The sequence below is a fragment of the Sciurus carolinensis genome, unplaced genomic scaffold, assembly GCF_902686445.1.
Source record: "Sciurus carolinensis unplaced genomic scaffold, mSciCar1.2, whole genome shotgun sequence".
NCBI classification, from domain to species: Eukaryota; Metazoa; Chordata; class Mammalia; order Rodentia; family Sciuridae; genus Sciurus; species Sciurus carolinensis.
Genome location: NW_025920139.1, coordinates 1,124,640 through 1,147,219, shown reverse-complemented (window position 1 = coordinate 1,147,219; position 22,580 = coordinate 1,124,640). Strand labels below are relative to the sequence as shown.

General features: G+C 37.1%; 1 pseudogene; it reads left to right on the top strand.

Moving 5' to 3' along the window:
* Positions 1-285: 285 nt before the first annotated feature.
* Positions 286-22,580, top strand: part of LOC124974236 (E3 SUMO-protein ligase RanBP2-like) — a 76,188-nt pseudogene continuing 53,893 nt past the window's right edge.

Sequence of the window (22,580 nt, the reverse complement as noted above, 5' to 3'; positions counted from 1 at the left end):
GAGCCAAGGGTTTGTCCCCGACAACTTCCCCAGGCCTTTTGCGGGCTTGGGACGCCACCCGTCAGTCCCCGCCTCTCCCGGGCCGGCCCAGGTAGTTCCTGCCCAATCGGGCGCCCGTGGCGCTCGGCTCTCCTTACTTGGCGGCGGCGTGGCGCTCCCTGAACCGGTGGGCACCTGACTGCTACAGGGGAATGCTACAGGGACCAAGGCGCCGACCCCCTAGGGTCCCGCTATTCACCCCAGCACGAGGTGGCAGTCCGCAAATTTCAGCCCAGGCAATCAGGGATGGTGGGCCCTGCTAGAGCTCCAGCTGTACCAGTTCTGGTCGCTTGCACAAGTTTGGCATGCGCTGGAGACGGGCTCCACGGTGGGGAATGGAAGGGCGGGGGCACGGGTGGGCAACTGCCGGGTGGGCTGGAGCTTTCAAGCCCTGTCTGGGGGGGGGCTCAATTTCACGAACTTTGCAAGCGGGAACTCCTGGGTGTCTGACTTTTCTTCTGAGTCACCGGAGTGGGACTGTGCATTGCTAGGTCTGGAGGCAGTTGATGGGTTACTGTGGTGTGCATTTAATCCATGCAGGAATTGGAGGAGAGGAAAACTGAGCTGTAGAGGGGAATTGCTGGGAAAAATATCTGGCATGCACAGGGGTGTTTTGAGTATTAAATGGACAATGCCCTTTCCAAACATGTAAGGAGGACTTTCAAATGGCTTTCAATATTAGAGTCTTACAGAAAGATAAGAATGAGACTTGATATTTAGACAACTGAGGAAGAGGAAGAAGATCAATATACGGCAAAGCAAAGTCAGAACAAGAAGGCAAGAGGAAGAATCATGACATTTTCGCATGTAGGGATAAAGGAGGTTTATAAAGTACCTGTTGTAACTAGTAATATAGCTGAGTGTCAGCCTGCCTAGCATGTGCAAATGCTGTATTCAATCCCTATTACTGCAAAAACAAAAAGAAAAAAACAACAAACAAAACATGTTGGTTGACACTGTCGACTACTGGAATCAGTTGGGCAGTGGTGTAGAGGATTGGGTTGTGGGAAAAGGAGATTAGAAGTCTACTAAAGTGATAGCAAGGCTGCTCAAATGTGAGTAGAATACAAGTAAAAGCTCCAACAGCAGGAAAGGCCTTAGGGATTTCTAGTTGACAAAATGACTTTGTGCATATGAAGAATGAACAAAAGAATAAAGTTGGAGATAATTCCTAGGTTTGTGGTTTGGAAAACCCTTGAAAATAATTATTAGAAATACCTGTTTTTCCGTTAAGATGAATATTTTGAAATGGATATTATGAAACTCTACCTGGATGACTCAGAAAAACATAGGCCATTAGAAGAAAATCTAGCAGGTAGATTTGATTTTTTCAAAACAAATCTATTTGAAAGGAATCTCCTGAACTGATGATCAATAATAATCAATTTTATTTATTTAACATATCCTTATTCTGGTGATTTAAAGTATTTGAAAAAAAATGTTACCTAAAAAACGTGGGTCTCTTGGTGATTCTTGTTCTCCATTAGTATTCTCCATTAGGTGTTGTTTACTTGGTTTTTGGATTACATTGAGGCCAAGTTAAAAAATGATCATTGTTGTAGAGTAGTTGAACTTCATCTAATTTTATCTTTTCTTTTGCTTGTGTTGTATGGATTTTTCAGATAATGAGAAAGAATGTGATATTGTTTGGGAAAAGAAGTCAATGTTTGAAGAGAAAGCAAAAGCAGATTCAGTAAGCTCCCACCTACATTTTTTTGGAATCTGCCATGATATTGATGAGGACAATGGAATTGGGGAAGACTTTCAGTTAGAGCTTTAAAAAGTTCAGGAAGCTCAGTTAAAAATGTCTTCATTGTTTTCCTTCTGGTTCCATTGACTTTGTTGATGTAGTAAGGAGTAGAATGTTCTTAGCAAATAGTAATGATGGGTGTGGCTAGCAGATAGAGTGAAACTAAGTAAGTGGAGAGGCATATTATTTATGAATTGGTACATTCAAAATAATTAGGATATTAGATTTTCCAAAATTGAACAATAGATTTAAGGTGCAGTGCCAGTCAAAACTTCACCAGGATTCTTTGAAGATATAAATAAGCTAATTCTTAAAATTTCTATGGAAAGTTATGATTATATGTTTTTTTTATTATTGATGAGCCCACACTGAGATATTATCACCCAGAGTTTTGAGTTTTGACCTAAAATGGATATTCAATTTTGTCAAATTTTCTTCCTCCATCTATTGTTGCAATCATGGAACTTTTTATTAAATCTATGAAGGATTTGATTTTGAATGCTCAGGAAACCAACTTTTCTTTCCTGGAATAAACCTGAATCATGGCATATTAATTATAAATTTTATAAGCATTCATGTTTGAGAAAATTTTGTTACAACTCTTGGATTTATATTTTTCAGGGGTATTGGTCAGTAGTTTTCTTTTCTGATAATATCTTTAGCTTCCATATAAGAGTAAATATGGGTATCTTAAAATGAATTGAAAAATATTTCTGGTACTGCTGTTTACTGAAAGATATTGTGTTAATTGTAGCCATTTCTCCTTGAATGATCACCAGTTTTTATTAGAGGAAACATATGAGATGAAGTTTTATGAAGATTTATTAAAAATACAGTAAATTAATAGAGAACTGTAGGGTATCTATTCAGATTATCTACTAGTTCTTGAGTGTATTTTGATAATTTGAGTTTTCAAGGAATTGATGTCAAATTTGTGTGCATAGACCTTTCCTTTAAATCACTTTTTAAACTTTTATTGTCTCTAAGTTCAGTATAGACATATCCTGCTTTCTGTCTTTCTTGCACTTTTTTGTTTAATCTGGTTAGAGGTTCATCAATTTCATGAGTATTTTCCCTTCCACCAGTAGAAATAGATTTTGCCTTCATTGATATTTAGTCTGATTTCTGTGTCAAATTTCATTGACTTGTGCTCTTTATTATTTACTTCTTGTCTTGGGCTTATTTGTCTTTTTTTTTTTTTTTTTTTTTTGGTACCAGAGTTTGAACCCAGGGTGCTTAATTACTGAGGCATATCCTCAGTCCTTTGTTTTTTAATTTAAATTTAATTTAATTTTTAAATTTTTACCAGGGATGGTACCTAGGGGCAGTTAACCACTGAGCTACATCCATCTCCAGACCTTTCTTTATATTTTATTTAGAGACAGGGTCTTACTAAAGCGGAGGCTAACTTTTAACTTGTGATCTTCTTTCCTCAACCTCCCAAACCACCAGGATTACAGGCATGTGCCCCAGTGCCCAGATATTTCTAGTTTCTTAAAGGAGAAGGGTAAATTAACACCTTTTTAAAAAGAATTTAACATTTATTTTATTTTATATATTTATTTAATGGGGTGCTGAGCATCAAACCAGTGCTTTACTGTGCTAGGTAAGTGCTCTATCACAGAGCGACAACCCAAGCCCACAGATTAATTTTTATACAAGTATTTAATGCAAGAATTTCCCTGTAAACATTGTTTAGCTGCATCCCACAATTTTCAATGGTGATCTTTTCACTTTTCACTCAGGGTTTTTTATTGTCCTTTCCATTCTTCTTGACCTGTGAATTAGTTAAAAATACTTGGTGATTTCCCACATATCATTGCTGTTGATTGCTAGTTTATGTTTCATAAATATTTTGAATAATTTTAGTTGTTTAAGTTTAGTAAGATTTGTTTTCATGATTGTTTCATGTGCACTTGAGAAGAATTTGTAATCTGCTGTATTTGTGTGTGGGGTATTATATAAATGTTAATTAGGTCAAATTATTTGATACTATGTTATTCGGGTCTTACATATCTTTGATGATTTTTTTTTGTCTGATTATTCTGTCACTTACCAAGAATGTTATCACGCATCATTTTGACTACCTGCCTTTCATCAGATTTCACTTCTCATACTTCTTTTTTTTAGTATTTTTTAATTGTCAATGGACCTTTATTTTATTTATATGTGGTAATAGGAATCTGATCCAGTGCCTCACACATGGTAGGCAAGCACTCCACCACTAATTTACAACCCCAGTCCTCATACTTTTTTGATCTCTTGATTTAACTTTGTTGATTTTCCAAAATTCTCTCTTTTTCTCTTTTCTCTTTCATTTCCTTTCTCCTGCTTACTTTGGATTTAGTTTGCTCTTTTTTCAGTCTCTAAAGTTGTGAAGATTATTGGCCTATGATCTTTGTTTTTTAATGTATGCAGCTTTATATTTTTCTCTAAGAATTGCTCTAACTGCATTCAGTAAGTTTGTTAATTTTTTAAATATATTTTTAATTATTTATTTATTTATTTATTTTTGTAGTGCTGGGGATCAAACCTAGGACTTTGTGCTTGCAAGGCAAGCATGCTACCAACTGAGCTATATCCCCAGCCCTACTTTCTGTTTTTTAGCCTGTTAAAACAGTAAAGTTTGGTTTGCTATTACTGTTATAAAATGATCTTTACAAATTATGACTTATAAAATGCCAGAGAAAGGAGTTACTAAAATTGTTTTTTTTTTTTTGCTTATAGTTATTACTTACATAATTTATAGCTCTATATGGATTCAAGTTACCATCTACATTGTATGTCCTCTCAATTCAGCCTACTGGACACATTTAGTACTTCTTATAGGACAGGACTGCTAGCAAGTGCTTTTTCAGTTTCTGTTTATCTCTGATACCTTAATTTCTCTCTTTTTTTAAATGGTAATTTTGCTGGATATAAAACACTTGGTTTACATTCTTTCAGCACTTTGAATATGTAGTCTTGCTGTTTTCTTTTTTTTTTAGTTGCAGGTAGACATAACTTTATTTATTTTTATTATGTGGTGCTGAGGATTGAACCCAGTGCCTGTCATATGCTAGGCAAGCATTGTACCACTGAGCCACAACCTCAGTCGTGTCCCAGTTTTCTGACTCTGATTTCTGTAAGAAATCTGACTGATTTTTGCCATTAATTCTTTCAAATATTTGTTTAAGTTGTTGATGGATATTTATTTTATTTATTTATATGTGGTTCTGAGAATCAAACCCAGTGTCTCACACATGCTAGGCAAGCACTCTACCACTGAGCTACAGGCCTAGCACTTCTATTAATCTTACTTAGCATCCCTTGTATGGAATGAGCTTTCTGCTTTCAAGAAAGTTCTCTTAATATTTAGCCTTTGGTAGTTTATCTGTGATGAACTTAAGTGTGCATGCTTTTTATGGCATCCGTATTGGAGTTCATAAAGACTTTTTGCATGTTTTTGGACATTATTCAAATGGTGTATTCTTTTCTCCTCTTCTGGTTTTCCCATTATGCATACATTGGTGTGCTTGATGATTATCATGTAGGTCTTTGAAACCTTGTTGAGTTTTCTTCACTTGTTTTTTCTTTACAGTTCTCAGGCTAGATAATCTCAATTCAATTATCTGTAGCTTATTTAATTCTTTTGCTAGTCAAATCTGCTGTTGACCCTTCCAGTGAATTTTATTTAAAGTAGACTTTACTTTCTGGAGCAGATTTAGGTTTATAGGAAGATACCAGAGATATCTATGTATCTCCTACCCTTAACATAGGCATGTTCTCCCTCATTAACATCCTGTACCATGGGACCATATTTGTTAAAATCATAAAACCTGTATTCATGCATCACCAACCAAAGTTTATCATTTACATTAGGTTTTGCCCCTGTCTTGTACTTTCTATGAGTTTGGACAAATACTTAATGAATGGTGTGTACACCATTATAGTGTCCAACAGTCTGATTTTACTATCATAAAAAGTCCTCTCTTACATCCCTGATCCCCATCCCTATCTGCCACTGAAAACATGGTTGTTGGCCTGTGTTTTTTAATATCTTACAGTCATCAGTGAACATTTATTTATTTATATTCAGTGCTGAGAATTGAAGCCATTGCCTCACATGTGCTAGGCAGGTGCTCTACCACTGAGCTACACCAGCCCTTCTTTGGGTAATTTCTAGTATTGGTTAAGAAGTTGATTTTGATTATCTTTGTTAATGTTTTTCTTGTTTTTATGAAGGGATGCATTTATAATAGCCCTCACTCTACCATTTCAAAAGTGACAAATTGACTCCTTTGTCTTAATCATCCTTCTTTAGCCCTTGTTATTTTTCTTGAATCTGGTAAAAAAGATTAACTGGATCATATTTTGGTGTTTAAGTATATGTATTTGTGTGGTATAATCTTTTTTTTGGGGGGGGGTGCTGGGGATCGAACCCAGGGCCTTGTGCTTACAAGTCAAGCACTCTACCAACTGAGCTATCTCCCCAGCCCCCCTTATAATTTTTTTAACCACCTATATCATAATGATTTTCTTTGGACTGAATTTTGACAGTTTCTTTAAAAATCTAATTGGATAATTTTTTATTGGTGTTTAAACAATTTACATTTTATTTAATGTAATTTTCATATTTAGACTTCTATCATTTTTTAGTTGCAAGTATCCCTTTCATTTTTTTCATTAGTTTTCATTTTAAAAAAATAATTTCAATATTCCTCAAATTCTTTTAAATTTTATTTTTGTACCATTGTTGTGGTACTAGAGATTGAAAAAAGAACTTTGTGTGGGCTAGGAAAAGACTCTATCACAGAAGTATATCACTGTTGCTTTTTAAACTTTTATTTTGAGACAGGGTCCTGCTAAATCACCCAGGCAATCCAGCTCAGCTTCCTGAGTCATTTGGGGATTACAGATGTGTAACACCATACCCAGTTGGCAATTAACTGTTGTATATTCAGTTTTTAAACTATTATATTGTTATTGTTTAGCAGTTCCTGGAAATTTTGTATTTGTGTTTTCTATTTTTACATTTACAATCATAACATCAGTAAACATTGACAGTTTACTTTTTCCTTTCCAATCTCTCTCTCTCTCTCTCTCTCTCTCTCTCTCTCTCTCTCTCTCTCTTTATACCTTTTATTTCAATGTGTCTTGTGAATTTCTAATATATCTTTTGATATGAGGGAACATTCATACCTTCCTATTGTTCTTTATAAGAAAGCTAGTTTCTCACTGTTAAATATCATGTTAACTGCATTTTTTTGGTAGATGTTCTTTATCAAATTTAATAAGTTTCTATTCATTGCTTATGGAGAGTTTTTATTATGGTGTTGGATATTGGCAAATGATTTCTCTGCAACATTTAACATGAACTTAGGATTCTTATTTCAGGTGTTTAATTTGCTGCAAACAGTTTTCACATGTTCAACCATCCTTCCATCATTGGAGTAAATCTTACTTGGTTGTGGTATATAATTCTTTTCATATATTGATTTTTTCTCCCATATTTTTAAAAATTGGTGAATTATACTCTGTAAATGATGGGATTTGTTGTTATGTATTCATAGATGCATATAATATATTAATGAAATTTGACCAATATCACTCTCCATCAAACCCCACCCTCCCACCTCCCACTCCTTGATATCTTTTCTCTACTGACTTCTCTTTGATTTTGGGATTTCCCCACCTCCACTCTTTCTTTCTTTCTTTCTTTCTTTCTTTCTTTCTTTCTTTCTTTCTTTCTTTCTTTCATTCTTTCTTTCTTCTCTAGCTTCTTCATGTGAGAGAGACTCATGATCCTTAAGCTTCTGAGTTTGCCTTATTTCACTTAATATAAGGGTCTCCAGTTCCATTCTTTTGAATAAATACTGAGGTGTGGTATAGCTAGGTCATGTGGTGGTTCCATGCCTAGTCTTCTAAGGAAAATTTATACTGATTTCCACAGTGGTTGTACTAATTTTCAGTCCCACCAACAGTGTAAAAATGTTCCTTTTTCTCTACGTCCTCTCCAGCATTTATTATTTTGTTCTTGATGACTGCTATTCTGACTGTTGTGAATGATATCTCAGTGTAGTTTTGATTTGCATTTACAAAATTGCTAATGATGTTGAAACTTATTTCTTATATTTGTTGGCCATTTGTATTTCTTTTTTTGAGAAGTGTCTTTAATTTATTTTCCCATTTATTAAAAGATTATTTTGTTTTTGGGTGTAAAGTTTTGGTGTAAGAGTTTTTTTTTTTTTTAGTGTAAAATCTTTAAATATTCTAGATATTAATTATCAGAAGAGTAGCCAGCAAAGATTTTTATCCATTCTTTAGGTTCTCTTTGCTGGGAAGAAGCCTTTTAATTTGATGTCCTAGTTATTAATTCTTGGCATTATTTCCTGAGTTTTGGGGGTCCTATTGAGAAAGTCATTGCCTGTGCCTATAAGCTGTAGTTTTGACTGTGTTTCATTTGAGGAGTTGCATAGTTTCTTGAACTCACAGCCTTTTTAGCATATGCCATACCGCTAGCTACACACCCCTACCCTGATTTGGTTGAGGATTTTCTTGTTGGATTTTTGTTTTGTTTTGTTCTCTTGAGAGAAACTGATCTAATTTCCCTTTGTTTTAATATCTGACTTGGGTATTCAGGTGATGCTTTCCTCAAAGGATGAGTTAGGAAGCATTCCCTCTGCTTCTGTTTCTTTTTTTTTTTTTTTAATAGTGCTGGGGATCGAACCCAGGGCTTTGTGTTTGCAAGGCAGGCACTCTACCAACTGAGCTATATCCCCAGCCCTACTTCTGTTTCTTGATAGACATTGTAGAAATTGGTATTTCTGTTGGGTGCTATGCTGTGCAGATGGTGCCAGGATGGCGCCTGGCAACCAGCCAGAGGTTGCTTTGATCACATCAGCGGTGAGAAGGTTGATTAACATAAGCACATGCAGGTAATTTGTCATTGGCCGTATCCAATTAAGTCCATGCACACAATGCATGCACAGATGTTCCCAAGTGCTCCTGATCATGCCTACTCATTTTGAACTTTACCATGATTGGGCAGCTAGCTCCTCACCTAATCTTTGCATAATTGGTGTCAGCCCTACCCTTCATCTCCTTCAGGGGATATAAGCTGGCTCTTCTTGAGCGCCAGGATTCAAGGTTCGAAGTTCAAGGCCCCAGGTTCGAGGTAGGAGGTTCCAGGTTTGAGGTTCCAGTTCCCAGTTTTCTTGATTCATCAATAAACCTTTCCGAATTCAAAAGCCTCGCTACTCTTTTGTCCCCCATGCCAAATTGACTCCTCTGGATGGCCTCATATTTCTTTCTTTCTTTCTTTTTTTTTTTTTTTTTTTTTGCGGTGCTGGGGATCGAACCCAGGGTTTTGTGTTTGCAAGGCAAGCACTCTACTGACTGAGCTATCTCCCCAGCCCCAGAAATTGGTATTTCTTGATTGCATATTTAATAGAACTCACCTATCGCATTCCCTCTGGCCGCAGAGAGAGACACGACAAACGTCTGAAGTTTTGGAAGTTTATTATGCACAGTCCCTCTCCTACACTTCTCTTACTCCCAGCTTCCACGCACTCCCAGCTTCTCTTCTCTCAACTTTCTTCTCTCAGCTTCTTCTCTCAGCTTCTTCTCTCAGCTTCTGCGCACTCCCAGCTTCTTCCGCCCTCAGCTTCTTCCACCCCCTCAGCTTCTTCCGCCCTCAGCTTCTTCCGCGCTCAGCTTCTTCCGCCCTCCTCACTCCCCCACCCACCAAGCTTATATACACTTCAACCAATCAGGGGGGGGCACACGAGGTAAACCGCGGACAGCTGCAAGCATAGAATAGGTACACGAGGGGGGCATGCTCTAATCACATCGTTAACTAGCCAATCATTGGAATTCGCTGGTTGTTTACTGTATAGCTGGCCGCTTTTGGCTCAGCGTCAGGCGCCATCTTGACCGTGCCCAAGGCTGGGGGTCCTGGAAACCCCGACAGATCCCCCTTCTTTATTATTAAACTAAGGCTCGGGACCGTGTCTGTCTTAGGTTGAGTGGTCAGCATATGTCCTTACCCGTCATCAGAGCCTGCAGAGCATGCTGCAGCTCCTGTCTTAGGTTGGTACACAGCCACCTCCTTCATTACCCGTCTCTGACTACCGGTCCAGCATCAAGAGCCATACTAATGGGGGGCTGTCGGCCTTTAGGGCGGTCATGGCCTGATGAAAGATAATTTGATCTCTCTATTGGCTAGCTCGTAGATGCATGCCAAAATGAATGAAGAGAAGGAGGCCAAGGCAGAAGAGTACCACCATAGCTCCTAAGCCGGCCCGCTGTTTGACAAATCTATAAACAGAAGAAAAACCATATAGCCATATTAAATACAGAAACAATATACATCCCAGTAGTGTTACAATACGGGCAACACAAAACAGCTCTCAGGGAATAAACGCATCCCAGTCCCAAAAGTTCCTGCAAGGCATCCACTTGTTCTTATAGTGAGTCCACTCTCTGATAAAGTCTCCATGGTCTGTAAGGCTGCAGCTGCATTTTCGGCCAAATGATCGTTGTTATGGTTGTGTCAATGCTGCTACTGCAAGGACTGTGATGACAATGATCACAGCTGTTGCAATGTCAAAGCCTCTCCTGCTTCTCGACAATAGCACTGGCAATTCTACATCTGCAATAGAAACTAGGACTGGTAGGAAGATAGAAATGTGCAAATTGCACGGGTGGCAAAAGAACCATTCCAGCATTGTGAGAGATAGCACACGGTTAGTGAACAGTTAAGAGGTGTTATTAGAAATGTTAGTTGGTAGAAACATAAAAGGGAGGAAATACACAAGCTGACGTGGGAGGAAAAGCAATATCACAGCTAGGGTCAGCAGAACGAGTTGCTCTACTCTGGGTCTGATTTGTAGTATGATTCCAATGGCAAAGTGCAAAAATTCCTCCTGTTAAAGCAAAGAAAGGCTAAAGATATCCTTGTCACCAAAAACAGCATGACCTGAAAAATCATCAGTAGAATTGACAGGCTTGTAGAGGAATTGGTGAAAAACAAAAAAGAAAGGATAAGAAATGTGTTAGTTAGAAGTAAAAAATATGGCCAGGCTAACAATGGCCCATAGGTTCCGGGTTTGCCTTTCCGTCTGAGTTTTTGTTATTGGAGGAAGGCTCAGGCTCGCCATTGCGAGGAGGAGCAGCATCATTTGCATGCTGCTTTCCCTCAACAGTAACCAATTTGCACTCGTTAGCCCAATGTGTTTCCCTTCTGCGCCTTGGGCAAAGTCCTGGGGCATAAGGTGTAACAGATTTTACTATAGTTATCTCTTATCTTTTGTTAGGGCATTATCACCTTGCTGCTGATTTTGTGCATCTATTGAAGCGTATTGGCCTTCTCCTATTAACATCTCAACATTTCTATCGGGAAATCTTGCCACTATGTTTCTGCAAGCAGTTTCAACAGCTATTTCTTGCCACTGAGCTCTCCAATTAGACATTGTTCTCCAGATAACACTGCTCTGCATAGCTGTCTCCAATAGTCTTAACTGCCTCTTTAAAGCTTTTCTAATGGTTGATGGTATCTCCATTTGCTCCTCAAATACGGGCAGGTTCTACAAATTTTGAAGCTCTTTTTATTAGGCTTAGGTTTTTCCTACCTTTTCCCCTTGTTCTTAAGTTTTCACTACCACTTGGTTATTCCTTTTGGGGGTTCTTTATGTTAGACTTAGTTCCCCTTTTTCCCTTGTTCTTAGATTTTTTGAGCAATTATTTTCTAGGTCACCACCACTCAATTTTTCCTCACTTTATTCTCTTTAAGCTTTCTTTTCTGTTACTATTAGATCCTGTTCATGAAGATCCCCCTTGTGGCACACTGAACAGCTTTTCTTACTTTAGCTGTTTTTTCCTTTAATGGCGTCCCATGGTTTTTTAATAGCTCCCTGAGGGGTTGCTGCATTCAGACCCCATTGTTACTAATTTGAATAGCTTTAGTTATGGCAATTACAATAACAAACAGTGGCCTAGCTGCCAGGAGCAACGAGATTACTGAAAGGAAAACTTCCAAGTGTGCATTAGAATTTTTATAGCGGCTTTTCACGTACTACCTACACCCTAATTGGACTGCTTCAAACGTGTTTCTACTTTCACTTTAATTGGACCGCGTTCCTCGCGTCAGGACCGCTGATGGCGTATCCCGATACCCTTTAACCCGCGTTCCACACGTCAGGACCGCTGATGGCGTATCCCGATACCTTTTAACCCGCGTTCCACACGTCAGGACCGCTGATGGCGTATCCCGATACCTTTTAACCCGCGTTCCACGCGTCAGGACCGCTGATGGCGTATCCCGATACCTTTTAACTATTTTATAACCGGTTTAACTTATATAAAATAAAAAAAAAAATTTTTTTTTTTTTAGATATCTTACCTTGTTTTCTTTATAAGGTTTTCATCTTCCCGGGTTTCGGCACCAGTTATCGCGTTCCCTCTGGCCGCAGAGAGAGACACGACAAACGTCTGAAGCTTTGGAAGTTTATTATGCACAGTCCCTCTCCTACACTTCTCTTACTCCCAGCTTCCGTGCACTCCCAGCTTCTCTTCTCTCAGCTTCTTCTCTCAGCTTCTTCTCTCAGCTTCTTCTCTCAGCTTCTTCTCTCAGCTTCTGCGCACTCCCAGCTTCTTCCGCCCTCAGCTTCTTCCGCCCTCAGCTTCTTCCGCGCTCAGCTTCTTCCGCCCCCATACTCTCCCACCCACCAGGCTTATATACACTTCAACCAATCGGGGGGGCACACGAGGTAAACCACGGACAGCTGCAAGCATAGAATAGGTACACAAGGGGGGCATGCTCTAATCACATCGTTAACTAGCCAATCATTGGAATTCGCTGGTTGTTTACTGTATAACTGGCCGCTTTTGGCTCAGTGTCAGGCGCCATCTTGACCGTGCCCAAGGCTGGGGGTCCTGGAAACCCCGACACTCATCAGTGAAACCATCTGAATCTGATGTTTTCTTTTTGGAAGATACTGTTAATTCATTGTCTTTAACATACATGTACAGATGTATTGAGGTTATTTCTCCTTGTATGCATTTTGGTAGATTGTATCATTTAAAGAATCAATCTATATCAAATTTGTAAACATAGTGCTGTGCATGATATTCTTATTTTTACTGTTAATGTCCATGAGGTCCTGTTTTGAGTACTGTTTCATTTGTGATGTAATTTGTGACTCCTCTCTTCATGGTTAGCATGGTGACAGGTTTTTCAACTTTTATTGTTCTTGACAAAGAAGTTTTGATGTTTTTTTTGATCTGTTGCTTTCCCATTTCATTGATTTGTCTTTTTAAATTTTTATATTTCATACTTGTAGATGAACAGAATGCCTTTATTTTATTTTGTTTTATTATTTTTATGTGGTGCTAAGGATTGAACCCACTACTTCACACATGCTGGGCAAGTACTTCGCTACTGTGCTATAACCCCAGCCCCATTTCATTGGTTTCTCACCTTTTAGTTCTATCTACTTGATATAGATTTATGTTGCTCTTCTTTCTCTAGTTTCTCAAGGTAGAAGATTAGATTTTTATTTTAGATCTTTTAAAATTGATGCACTTATTGCTCTAAATGCTCCACATCTTTGCTTTCATGGCACCTCTCCAATTTTGAAAGTTGTACTTTTATTATTTTTATTTGGCTTTTAATTTTTTACAGACTGCATTTTGATTCATTATACAAAAATGGGGTATATAATTTAATTTCTATGGTTGTACACAATACAGATTCGTACCATTCATGTAATCATACATGTACATGATGCTTGTCTCATTCCAACATTTTTCATACCCCCTCCCTCTCATTTTCTTCTACATATTCTAAAGTTCCTCAATTTTTCTCTCATTCCCCACCCCTACCCCCATTATATATCATCCTCCACTTATCAGGGAAAACATTGGCCTTTGTTTTTTTGGGATTGGCTTATTTCACTTAGCATGATATTCTCCAATTCCATCCATTTATTTGCAAATGCCATATTATTCTTCTTTATGGCTGAATAGTATTCCATTGTGTATATATACCAGAGTTTCTTTATTCATTAATCTGTTGAAGGGCATCTATGTTGGTTCTAACTCTTGTTAACTGAGCTGCTATGAACATTGATGTGACTGTGTTACTGTAGTTTGCTAATTTTAGGTCCTTATGGTATAAACCAAGGAATGGGAAAACTGGGTCAAAAGGTGGGTCCATTCCAAGTTTTCTTAGGATTCTCCATACTGCTTTCCAGAGTGGCTGCACCAATTTGCAACTCCACCAGCAATGTAAAAATGTGCCTTTTCCCCCACACCCATGCCAACATCTATTATTGTTTGTGTTCTTGATAAAAACAATTCTAATTGGAGTAAGAGAAAATCTTAGAATTGTTTTAATTTGCATTTCTCTAATTACTAGAGATGTTGAACACTTTTTCAAATATTTATTCATTGCCTGTATGTCTTCTGTAAAGTGTCTGTCCAGATTCTTGGCCCATATATTGATAGGGTTCTTTGTATTTTTGTTGTAAAGTTTTGTAAGTTCTTTATAAATTTTGGAGATAAGTGCTCTATCTGAAGTGCATGTGGAAAAGATTTTCTCCCACTCTGTAAGCTCTCTTCACATTCTTGATTGTATCCTTTGCTGAGGAAAAGCTTTTTTAGTTTGAGTCTATACCATTTATTGATTCTTGCTTTGATTTCCTGTGCTTTGGGAGTCTTATTGAGGAAGTCTGATCCTAAACCAACATGATGACAATTTGGGCCTACTTTTTCTTCTATAAGGTTCAGGGCCTCTGGTCTAATACCTATGTCTTTGATCCATTTTGAGTTGAGTTTTATGCAGGGTGAGAGGTAGAGGTTTAATTTCATTTTACTGAATATGGATTTATAGTTTTGCCAGCACCATTTGTTGAACAGGCTGTCTTTTCTCCATTGTATGTTTTTGGCTCTTTTGTCTAGTATGGGGTGACTATTTATGTAGTTTTGTCTCTGTGTCTTCTATTCTGTACCATTGGTCTGCCTGTTTATTTTGGTGCCAATACCATGCTGTTTTTATTATGATTGCTCTGTAGTATAGTTTAATGTCAGGTATTGTGATGCCTCCTGTTTCATTTTCTCTATTCAGGATTGTTTGGCTATTTGAGGTATCTTATTCTTCCAGATAAAGTTCATGATTGCTTTCTCTATTTCTGTGAGGAATGTCATTGGGATTTTAACTGGAATTGCACTGAATCTGTATAGTGCCTTTGGTAGAATGGCCATTTTGACAATGTTAATTCTGCCTATCCAAGAACATCAGAAGTCTTTCCATCTTTTAAGGTTTTCTTCAATTTCTTTCTTTAATGTTCTGTAGTTATTATTGTATAGGTCTTTCACCTTTTTTGTTAGATTAATTCCCAAGTATTTTTTTTTTTGATGCTACTGTGATTGGAGTAGTTTTCCTAATTTCTCTTTCAGAGGATTCATCACTTATAAATAGAAATGCATTAGACTTATGCATATTGATTTCATATTCTGCTACATTGCTGAATTCATTTATTAGTCCTAGAAGTTTTCTAGTGGAGTTTTTTGGATCTTCTAAATATAGGATCATTTCATCAGAAAATAGTGACAGCTTTAGTTCTTCTTTTCCTATATTTATCCCTTTAATTTCTTTGGTCTTATTGCTCTGGCAAGTGTTTCAAGGATGATGTTGAATAGAAGTGGTGAAAGAGGGCATCCCTGTATTGTTCCAGTTTTTAGAGAAAATGCTTTCAGTTTTTCTCCATTAAGAATAATATTGGCTGTGGGTTTAGCATAGTCTTTCCAATTTTGAGGTATGTTCCTACTATTCTTATTTTTTCTAGTGTTTCAAGCATGAAGGGGTGCTTTCTCATCATCAATTGAAATAATCATGTGATCCTTAATTTTAAGTCTATTGATGTGCTGAATTACATTTATTGATTTCCAGATGTTGAACCAACCTTGCATCCCTGGGATAAACCCCACTTGATCATGGTGCACTATCTTTTTAATATATTTTTGTATGTGATTTGCAAGTATTTTGTTAAGGATTTTTGCATCTATGTTCATCAGGGATATTGCTATAAAGTTTTCTTTCTTTGATGTGTCTTTGTCTGGTTTTGGTATAAGAGTGATACTAGCCTCATAGAATGAATTTGGAAGGGTTCCCTCCTTTTCTATTTCCTGAAATACTTTGAGGAGTATTGATATCAGTATTTGTCTAAAGGTCTTGTAGAACTCAGCTGAGAATCTATCTGGTCCTGGACTTTTCTTTGTTGGTAGGCTTTTGAAGGCTTCTTTTATTTCACTGCTTCAAATTGATCTGTTTAGGTTGTGTATGTCTTCCTGATACATTGGGAGAATCATATGTCTGGAAAAATTTGTCGATGTCTTCAATATTTTCTATTTTGTTGGAATATAAATTTTTAAAATAGCTTCTAATTATGTATTTCAATGGAGTCTGTCGTGATCTTTCCATTTTCATCCATTTTCATCACAAATTCTAGTAATTTGAGTTTTTTCTTTCCTTCTCTTTGTTTGTGTGTATGGGTTTATCAGTTTTGTTTACTTTTTCAAAGAACCAACTTTTTGTTTTGTCAATTTTTTGAATTGTTTCTTTTGTTTCAATTTCATTGATTTCAGCTCTGATTTTACTTATTTCCTCTTCTAGTATTTTTGGTGTTGATCTGTTCTTTTTCTAGGGCTTTGAGGTGTAATGCTAGGTCATTTAGTTGTTGACTTTTTATCTTTTTAATGTATAAGCTTAATGCAATAAACTTTTCTCTTAGTACAGCTTTCATAGTGTCCCAGAGGTTTTGATATGTTGTGTCATTGTTCTCATTTACCTCTAATAATTTATTTTATTTCTTCCCTGATGTCTTCTGTTATCACTGCATCATTTAGTAGCATATTATTTGGTCTCCAGGTGTATGAGTAGTTTTTGTTTACTATTTTTCATTCATTTCTAATTGCATTCCATTATGGTCTAACAGTATACAGGGCAGGATCTCTATTTTTTTGTATTTACTAATGGCTTTTTTGTGGCATAGCATATGGTCTATTTTGGAGAAGGATCCATGAGCTGCTGAGAAGAAAGTATGTTCACTTGATGATGGATGACATACTCTGTAAAGATCCATTAGGTCTGTATCATTGATTGTATTATTTAGTTCTGTAGTTTTTTTTGTTCAGCTTTGTTTGGAGGATCTATCCAGTGATGAGAGTGGTGTGTTAAAGTCCCCCAGTATTAATTTGTTTGGTCTATTTGATTCTTAAAATTGAGATGGTTTTGTTTGATATATGTAGATGCTCCATTGTTTGGGGCATAAATATTTAAATGTGTTATATCTTGCTCTTTTATGCTTCCCTTAAGCAGTATGAAATGTCCTTCTTTATCCCTTCTGACTAACTTAGGTGTGAAGTCCACTTTATGTGGTATGAGGACGGAGACCCCTGCTTTTATACTGGGTCAATGTGCATGGTATGTTTTTCCCCATCCCTTCACCTTTAATCTGTGGATGTCTTTTTCTATGAGATGGGTCTCTTGAAGGCAGAATATTGTTGGGTCTTTCTTTTTAATCCAATCTGCTAGTCTATGTCTTTTGATTATTGAATTTAGACCATTGACATTCAAGGTTATTACCGAGATATGATTTGTATTCCTCTTCATTTTGGCTTATTTTTGGTTTTTTACTTGTCCTTTGATTGGCTTTTCCTTTAGGGTAGTTCCTCTGTTTGCTGAATTGTATTGATGTTTTTCACTTCTTCCTCCTAAAATATTTTGCTGAGAATGTTTTGTAGGGCAGGCTTTCTATTTGTAATTTTTTTAACTTTTGTTTATCATGGAAAGATTTTATTTCATTGTGAAATCTGAAGGTTAGTTTTGCTGGGTATAGTATTCTTGGTTGACATCCCTGTTCTTTCAGAGCTTGAAATATATTGTTCCAGACCCTTCTTGCTTTTAGAGTGTGGGCTGAGAAATCTGCTGATATACTTATTGGTTTCCCTGTATATGTAATCTGATGCTTTTCTCTAGCAGCCTTTAAAATCCTATGTTTACTTTGAATGTGAGGTATTTTTATTATAATGTGTCTTGGTGTGTATCTGTTGTGGTTTTGTGCACTTTGTGTTCTGTAAGCCTCTTGTATTTGATTTCACTTTTCAGGTTTGGGAAATTTTCTGACATTATTTTATTGAACAGTTTTTTCATGACTTTGGTTTGTATCTCTGTGCCTTCCTCAATCACAATAATTCTTAAATTTGGTCTTTTCATGATATCCCATAATTATTGGAGGTTCCATTCATGACTTCTTAACATCTCCTCAGTTTGTTCAATTTTATTCTCAAGATTGAATATTTTGTCTTCATCACCTGAAATTCTGTCTTCCACAAGGTCTATTCTGTTGGTGATGCTTTCTATTGAGTTCTTAAATTGGTTTATCATTTCTTTCATCTCAAGTATTTCTGCTTGTTTTTTTTTTCAGAATCTCAATCTCTTTATTGAAGTGTTCTTTTGTTTCTTTTAATTTTCTACTGGAATGGTCTTGCATTGCTGCATTTGCTCTCTTATCTCATCTTTTGCTTCACAGATCATTTTAATCATGCACATTCTAAACTCTTTTTCTGTCATTTCTACTGCCATGCTGTCATTGGAGTCTATCACAAGAGCATCTTGGTTACTTAGGGACACTTTCTTCCCCTGTTTTTTCATATTGTTTCTCTTTATTCCCCTGTAGCAGTGAAGATCAGAGATACTGAAGTTTGCCCCCTGCAGGCTTATTATGACCCTGCAGTTTTCCACTACCTCTCTTTGAAGGGGAGATCAATACCAGTAGCACTCAATACAGAGAAAATGCAGCCCTGAACCAGATAACTCCTGTACAGACTTTAACATTTGTAAAATAAACTGGATAGTTTCAATTAGTATTTACAATATTTCTAGTTGTGACAAGAGGATAGGGAAAGGGTGTAGGACATAAATGAGTACATAGGGGTACATGTCAAAGTGCCTCCAGTCTCCTATAGGTGTCTCAGGATGGGAGCCTCCCTTCCAATGATGATGGCCACACTCTCAGAAATAATTCAGTGCCTGCAACAGCCTCCAAAGGAGCTGGGGAGCCCCAGCAAGGGTGCACTGAGTCACCACAGAGGGAGGCGCAGTGTCCCTCAGCAGTAGGGGGTCAGACGGGCATGCAAGCTAAGTGCCGGACCAACCTCGGTGTGTGGTGTGGGCTCAGTGATGCCTCCAACCTCAGTGTGGGCAGGCAGGCACAGCAACGACCAACCTTGGTGTGGGGGAGTGGGGTCAGCGACCTCTGACCTCAGTGTGGGGGGCAGGCTCAGCAACCTCCAACCTTGGTGTGGGTGGGCAGGCACAGCACCAACCAACCTGGGTGTGGGGGGTGGGCTCAGTGCCCACGTCCGACCTCGGTGTGGGGTTGGGCTCAGCGCAACATCCAACTCCAGTGTTGGGGGCAGGCTTAGCACGATGTCTCACCTCAGTGACAGTTGTACTTTTTTTATTCAATTTAAAGTATTTTTAATTTCTCTTGAAATTTGTTTTTTGACATGCTATTTATGTTCAATTTCCAAATAGTTTGGATTTTTTTCCAGTGAATATTTGTGTTAATGATTTTAAATTTAATTCCATTTTGGTTTCATGGTATCCGTTGTGTGTTTTCTATTATTTTGAGCAACCTCTTTGTCTTTTTTATGTGATGCTGGGTAGCAAACTCAAGGGCCTTATGCTTGCTAGCCAAGAGCTCTACCATTGAACCTTAACACAGGCCTTAGCACATGGTCTTTCTTGGTAAATGTTCCATGTAAGCTTCTGAAGAATGTATGTATTTTACTGTTGATGGATGAAGTGGACTATAAAATTGTTTCTTTAACTCTAGATTTTATTGTAAAATTTCCATTTGGTTCTTCTTTATAATTGTTTCTTTACTGAGAAAGATTGTTTTCACTTAAAAGTGTCTGTCTTTATTTCTTGGAATATTGTCATAATATATTCTTTAAAGTCTGTTTTGGATAGTTCCAACACATGAGTCATTTGATGACCACTCCCTCCTCTGGTCAAAGAGAACTGGCTTGAGACTTTGGTGTGTGTGTGTGTGTGTGTGTGTGTGTGTGTGTGTGCCATTGGCAGTTCTACTTCATTGAACCATTGTAATACCAGGCTGGGATATAGGACAGACCGATAAAAATTCCACATGATGTCACCACCAGATTTCCCATCTGGTTGTACAATACTTAATCTGCTATGTTTATCCACCTTTCAGAGCCTCTTATAGAGTTGCTCTGCATATTTAAGTCCAGGCATTGTAGTTGTAGGTTTGGGGAGAGAAAGTGTCCAGAAGTCCAAGTCCTCACTTTCTTGTAAAGCAGGTTATGTGATCCTTTTGTAAGTCAGTATTTTTTAGAAGAAATAGCAACTTGTTTTTTTTTATTTTAAATTATTTTTAAAATTTTTTACAGACAGCATTTTGATTCATTGTACACAAATGGTTACATCATTTTGTTTCTATGTTTGCACAAGAGATGTACATTCCTACCATTTATGTAATCATATATGTACAAAGGGTATAATTATATCTGTCTCATTCCACCATTTTTCATATCCCCCCTACCTGTCATAATCTAATGTCTACATTATCTAAAGTTCCTCCCTTCTTCTCTCACTCCCCCCTACAACCCCCATTATATATCATTTTACACTTAACAGGGGAAACATTCGGCCTTTAGTTTTTTGGGATTGGCTTATTTCACTTAGCATGATATTCTCCAATTCCATCCATTTATTTGCAAATGCCATAATATTATTCTTCTTTATGGCTGAATCCTGTTCCATTGTGTGTATATACCACAGTTTCTTTATCCATTCATCTGTTGAAGGGCATCTAGGTTGGTTCCACAATGTAGCTATTGTGAATTGAGCTGCTATGAATATTGATGTGGCTGTTACTGTAGTATGCTGATTTTAAGTCCTTTGGGTATAAACTGAGGAGTGGGATAACTGAGTCAAAAGGGGAGTTTATTCCAAGTTTTCTGAGGATTCTCCACACTGCTTTCCAGAGTGGCTGCACCAATTTTCAGCTCCACCAGCAATGTAAAAGTGTGCCTTTTCCCCCACATTCATGCCAACATCTATTATTGTTTGTGTTCTTGATAATAGCCATTCTAATTGGAGTAAGATAAAATTGTAAATTTTTTTAAATTTGCATTTCTCTAATTACTAGAGATGTTGAACTCTTTTTTATATATTTATTAATCACCTGTATGTCTTCTTCTGTAAAATGTCTGTCCACTTCCTTGGACCATTTATTGATTGAGTTCTTTGTATTTTTGGTGTAAAATTTTATAAGTTCTTTATAAATCATGTAGAAAAGATTTTCTCTCACTCTGTAGTCTTTCTTTTCACATTATTGACTGTATGCTTTGCTGAGAAAAAGGTTTTCAGTTTGAGTTCATCCCATTTATTGATTCTTGCTTTGATTTCTTGTGCTTTGGGAGGCTCGTTAAGGAAGTCTGATCCTAAGTCAACATGAAGATTTGGACTTTCTTTGTCTTCTATTTGATGCAGCCTCTCTGGTCTATTCCTAAGTCCTTGATCCATTTTGAGTTGAGTTCAGTGCAGAGTGAGAGATAGAGGTTTAATTTCATTTTATTGCATATGGATTTATAGTTTTGCCAGCAACATTTGTTGAACAGGCTGTCTTTTCTCCATTGTGTTTTCAGCTCCTATGTTTAGTATGAGGTGAATACTTATGTGGGTGTCTCTGTGTTTCTCTTCTCTACCATTGGTCTGCCTATCTATTTTGGTGCCAATACCATGCTGTTTTTGTTACTATTTATCTGTGTTATAGTTTAAGGTCTGGTATTGTGGTGCTGGGGATTAGAACCCTGAAATTTGTGTACGCAAGGTATAAGTCAGTGCTTAATGGCATAATATTTTGTTACTTCCTCTGTGCAGAAATCCAAGAGTGAGGAAATAACTAGCACAACTGACAGTGTGTATACAGGTAGGACTGAAGTGACTGCAGCATTTTTCTGCAAATCTGATGATATTACCAAGCATATTAGTTTATCATCTGTTTCCTCTGGAACTGTGGACAGACCTGTAGATTTGTGTACTAGAAAGGAAACTGATACAGAATCTACAAGCCAAGGTAAAACTTAATGTGTTTCTATAATCATGTATTACATAAAAGTGCACCTGTGTTTGAGAAGATAGACTTTTGAAGATATGAAGGGGCATAAGATATAAGCAGTGCTAAGAAGGAAAGTCATACTGCATTGCCAACCATAAAATAAACATATATCTTTATTGTTAGGCCTGTGATTACAGGGATTACAAAGTATTGTGACTCTTGACCCATTTGCCTGAACATAAAAGATAATAGTTTACTTACATGGTGATTTTCATTGTGATATTGTTTTTATTTTAGTATTGTTTAATAGAATTGCTCAAGCTTATATTTCTTTTTTATAAGCCTAAAAGCTTGGTAAATTATTCAATTATAGTAAATAATGTTTGGTATTGCTTTCTTCCCATTATTCCATTCTAATTTTTTATTTTTTTGAGGTGGAATAAGTGTCTGTAAATTGTATTACTTTATAATGTGTGGCCAAATACTAATAATTCTCAATTTTTATGACATTGAACAAAGCAGAACATTTGGACTTTAGCATGTAGTATTTGGGTTTGTTAGGGACAGCATGGATACTGTGAAAAAGATTGAATCATTTGGTTCTCTCAAAGGATCTGTTAGTTGAAGAATTAGTATCATAGAATGTGGTCAGATACAAA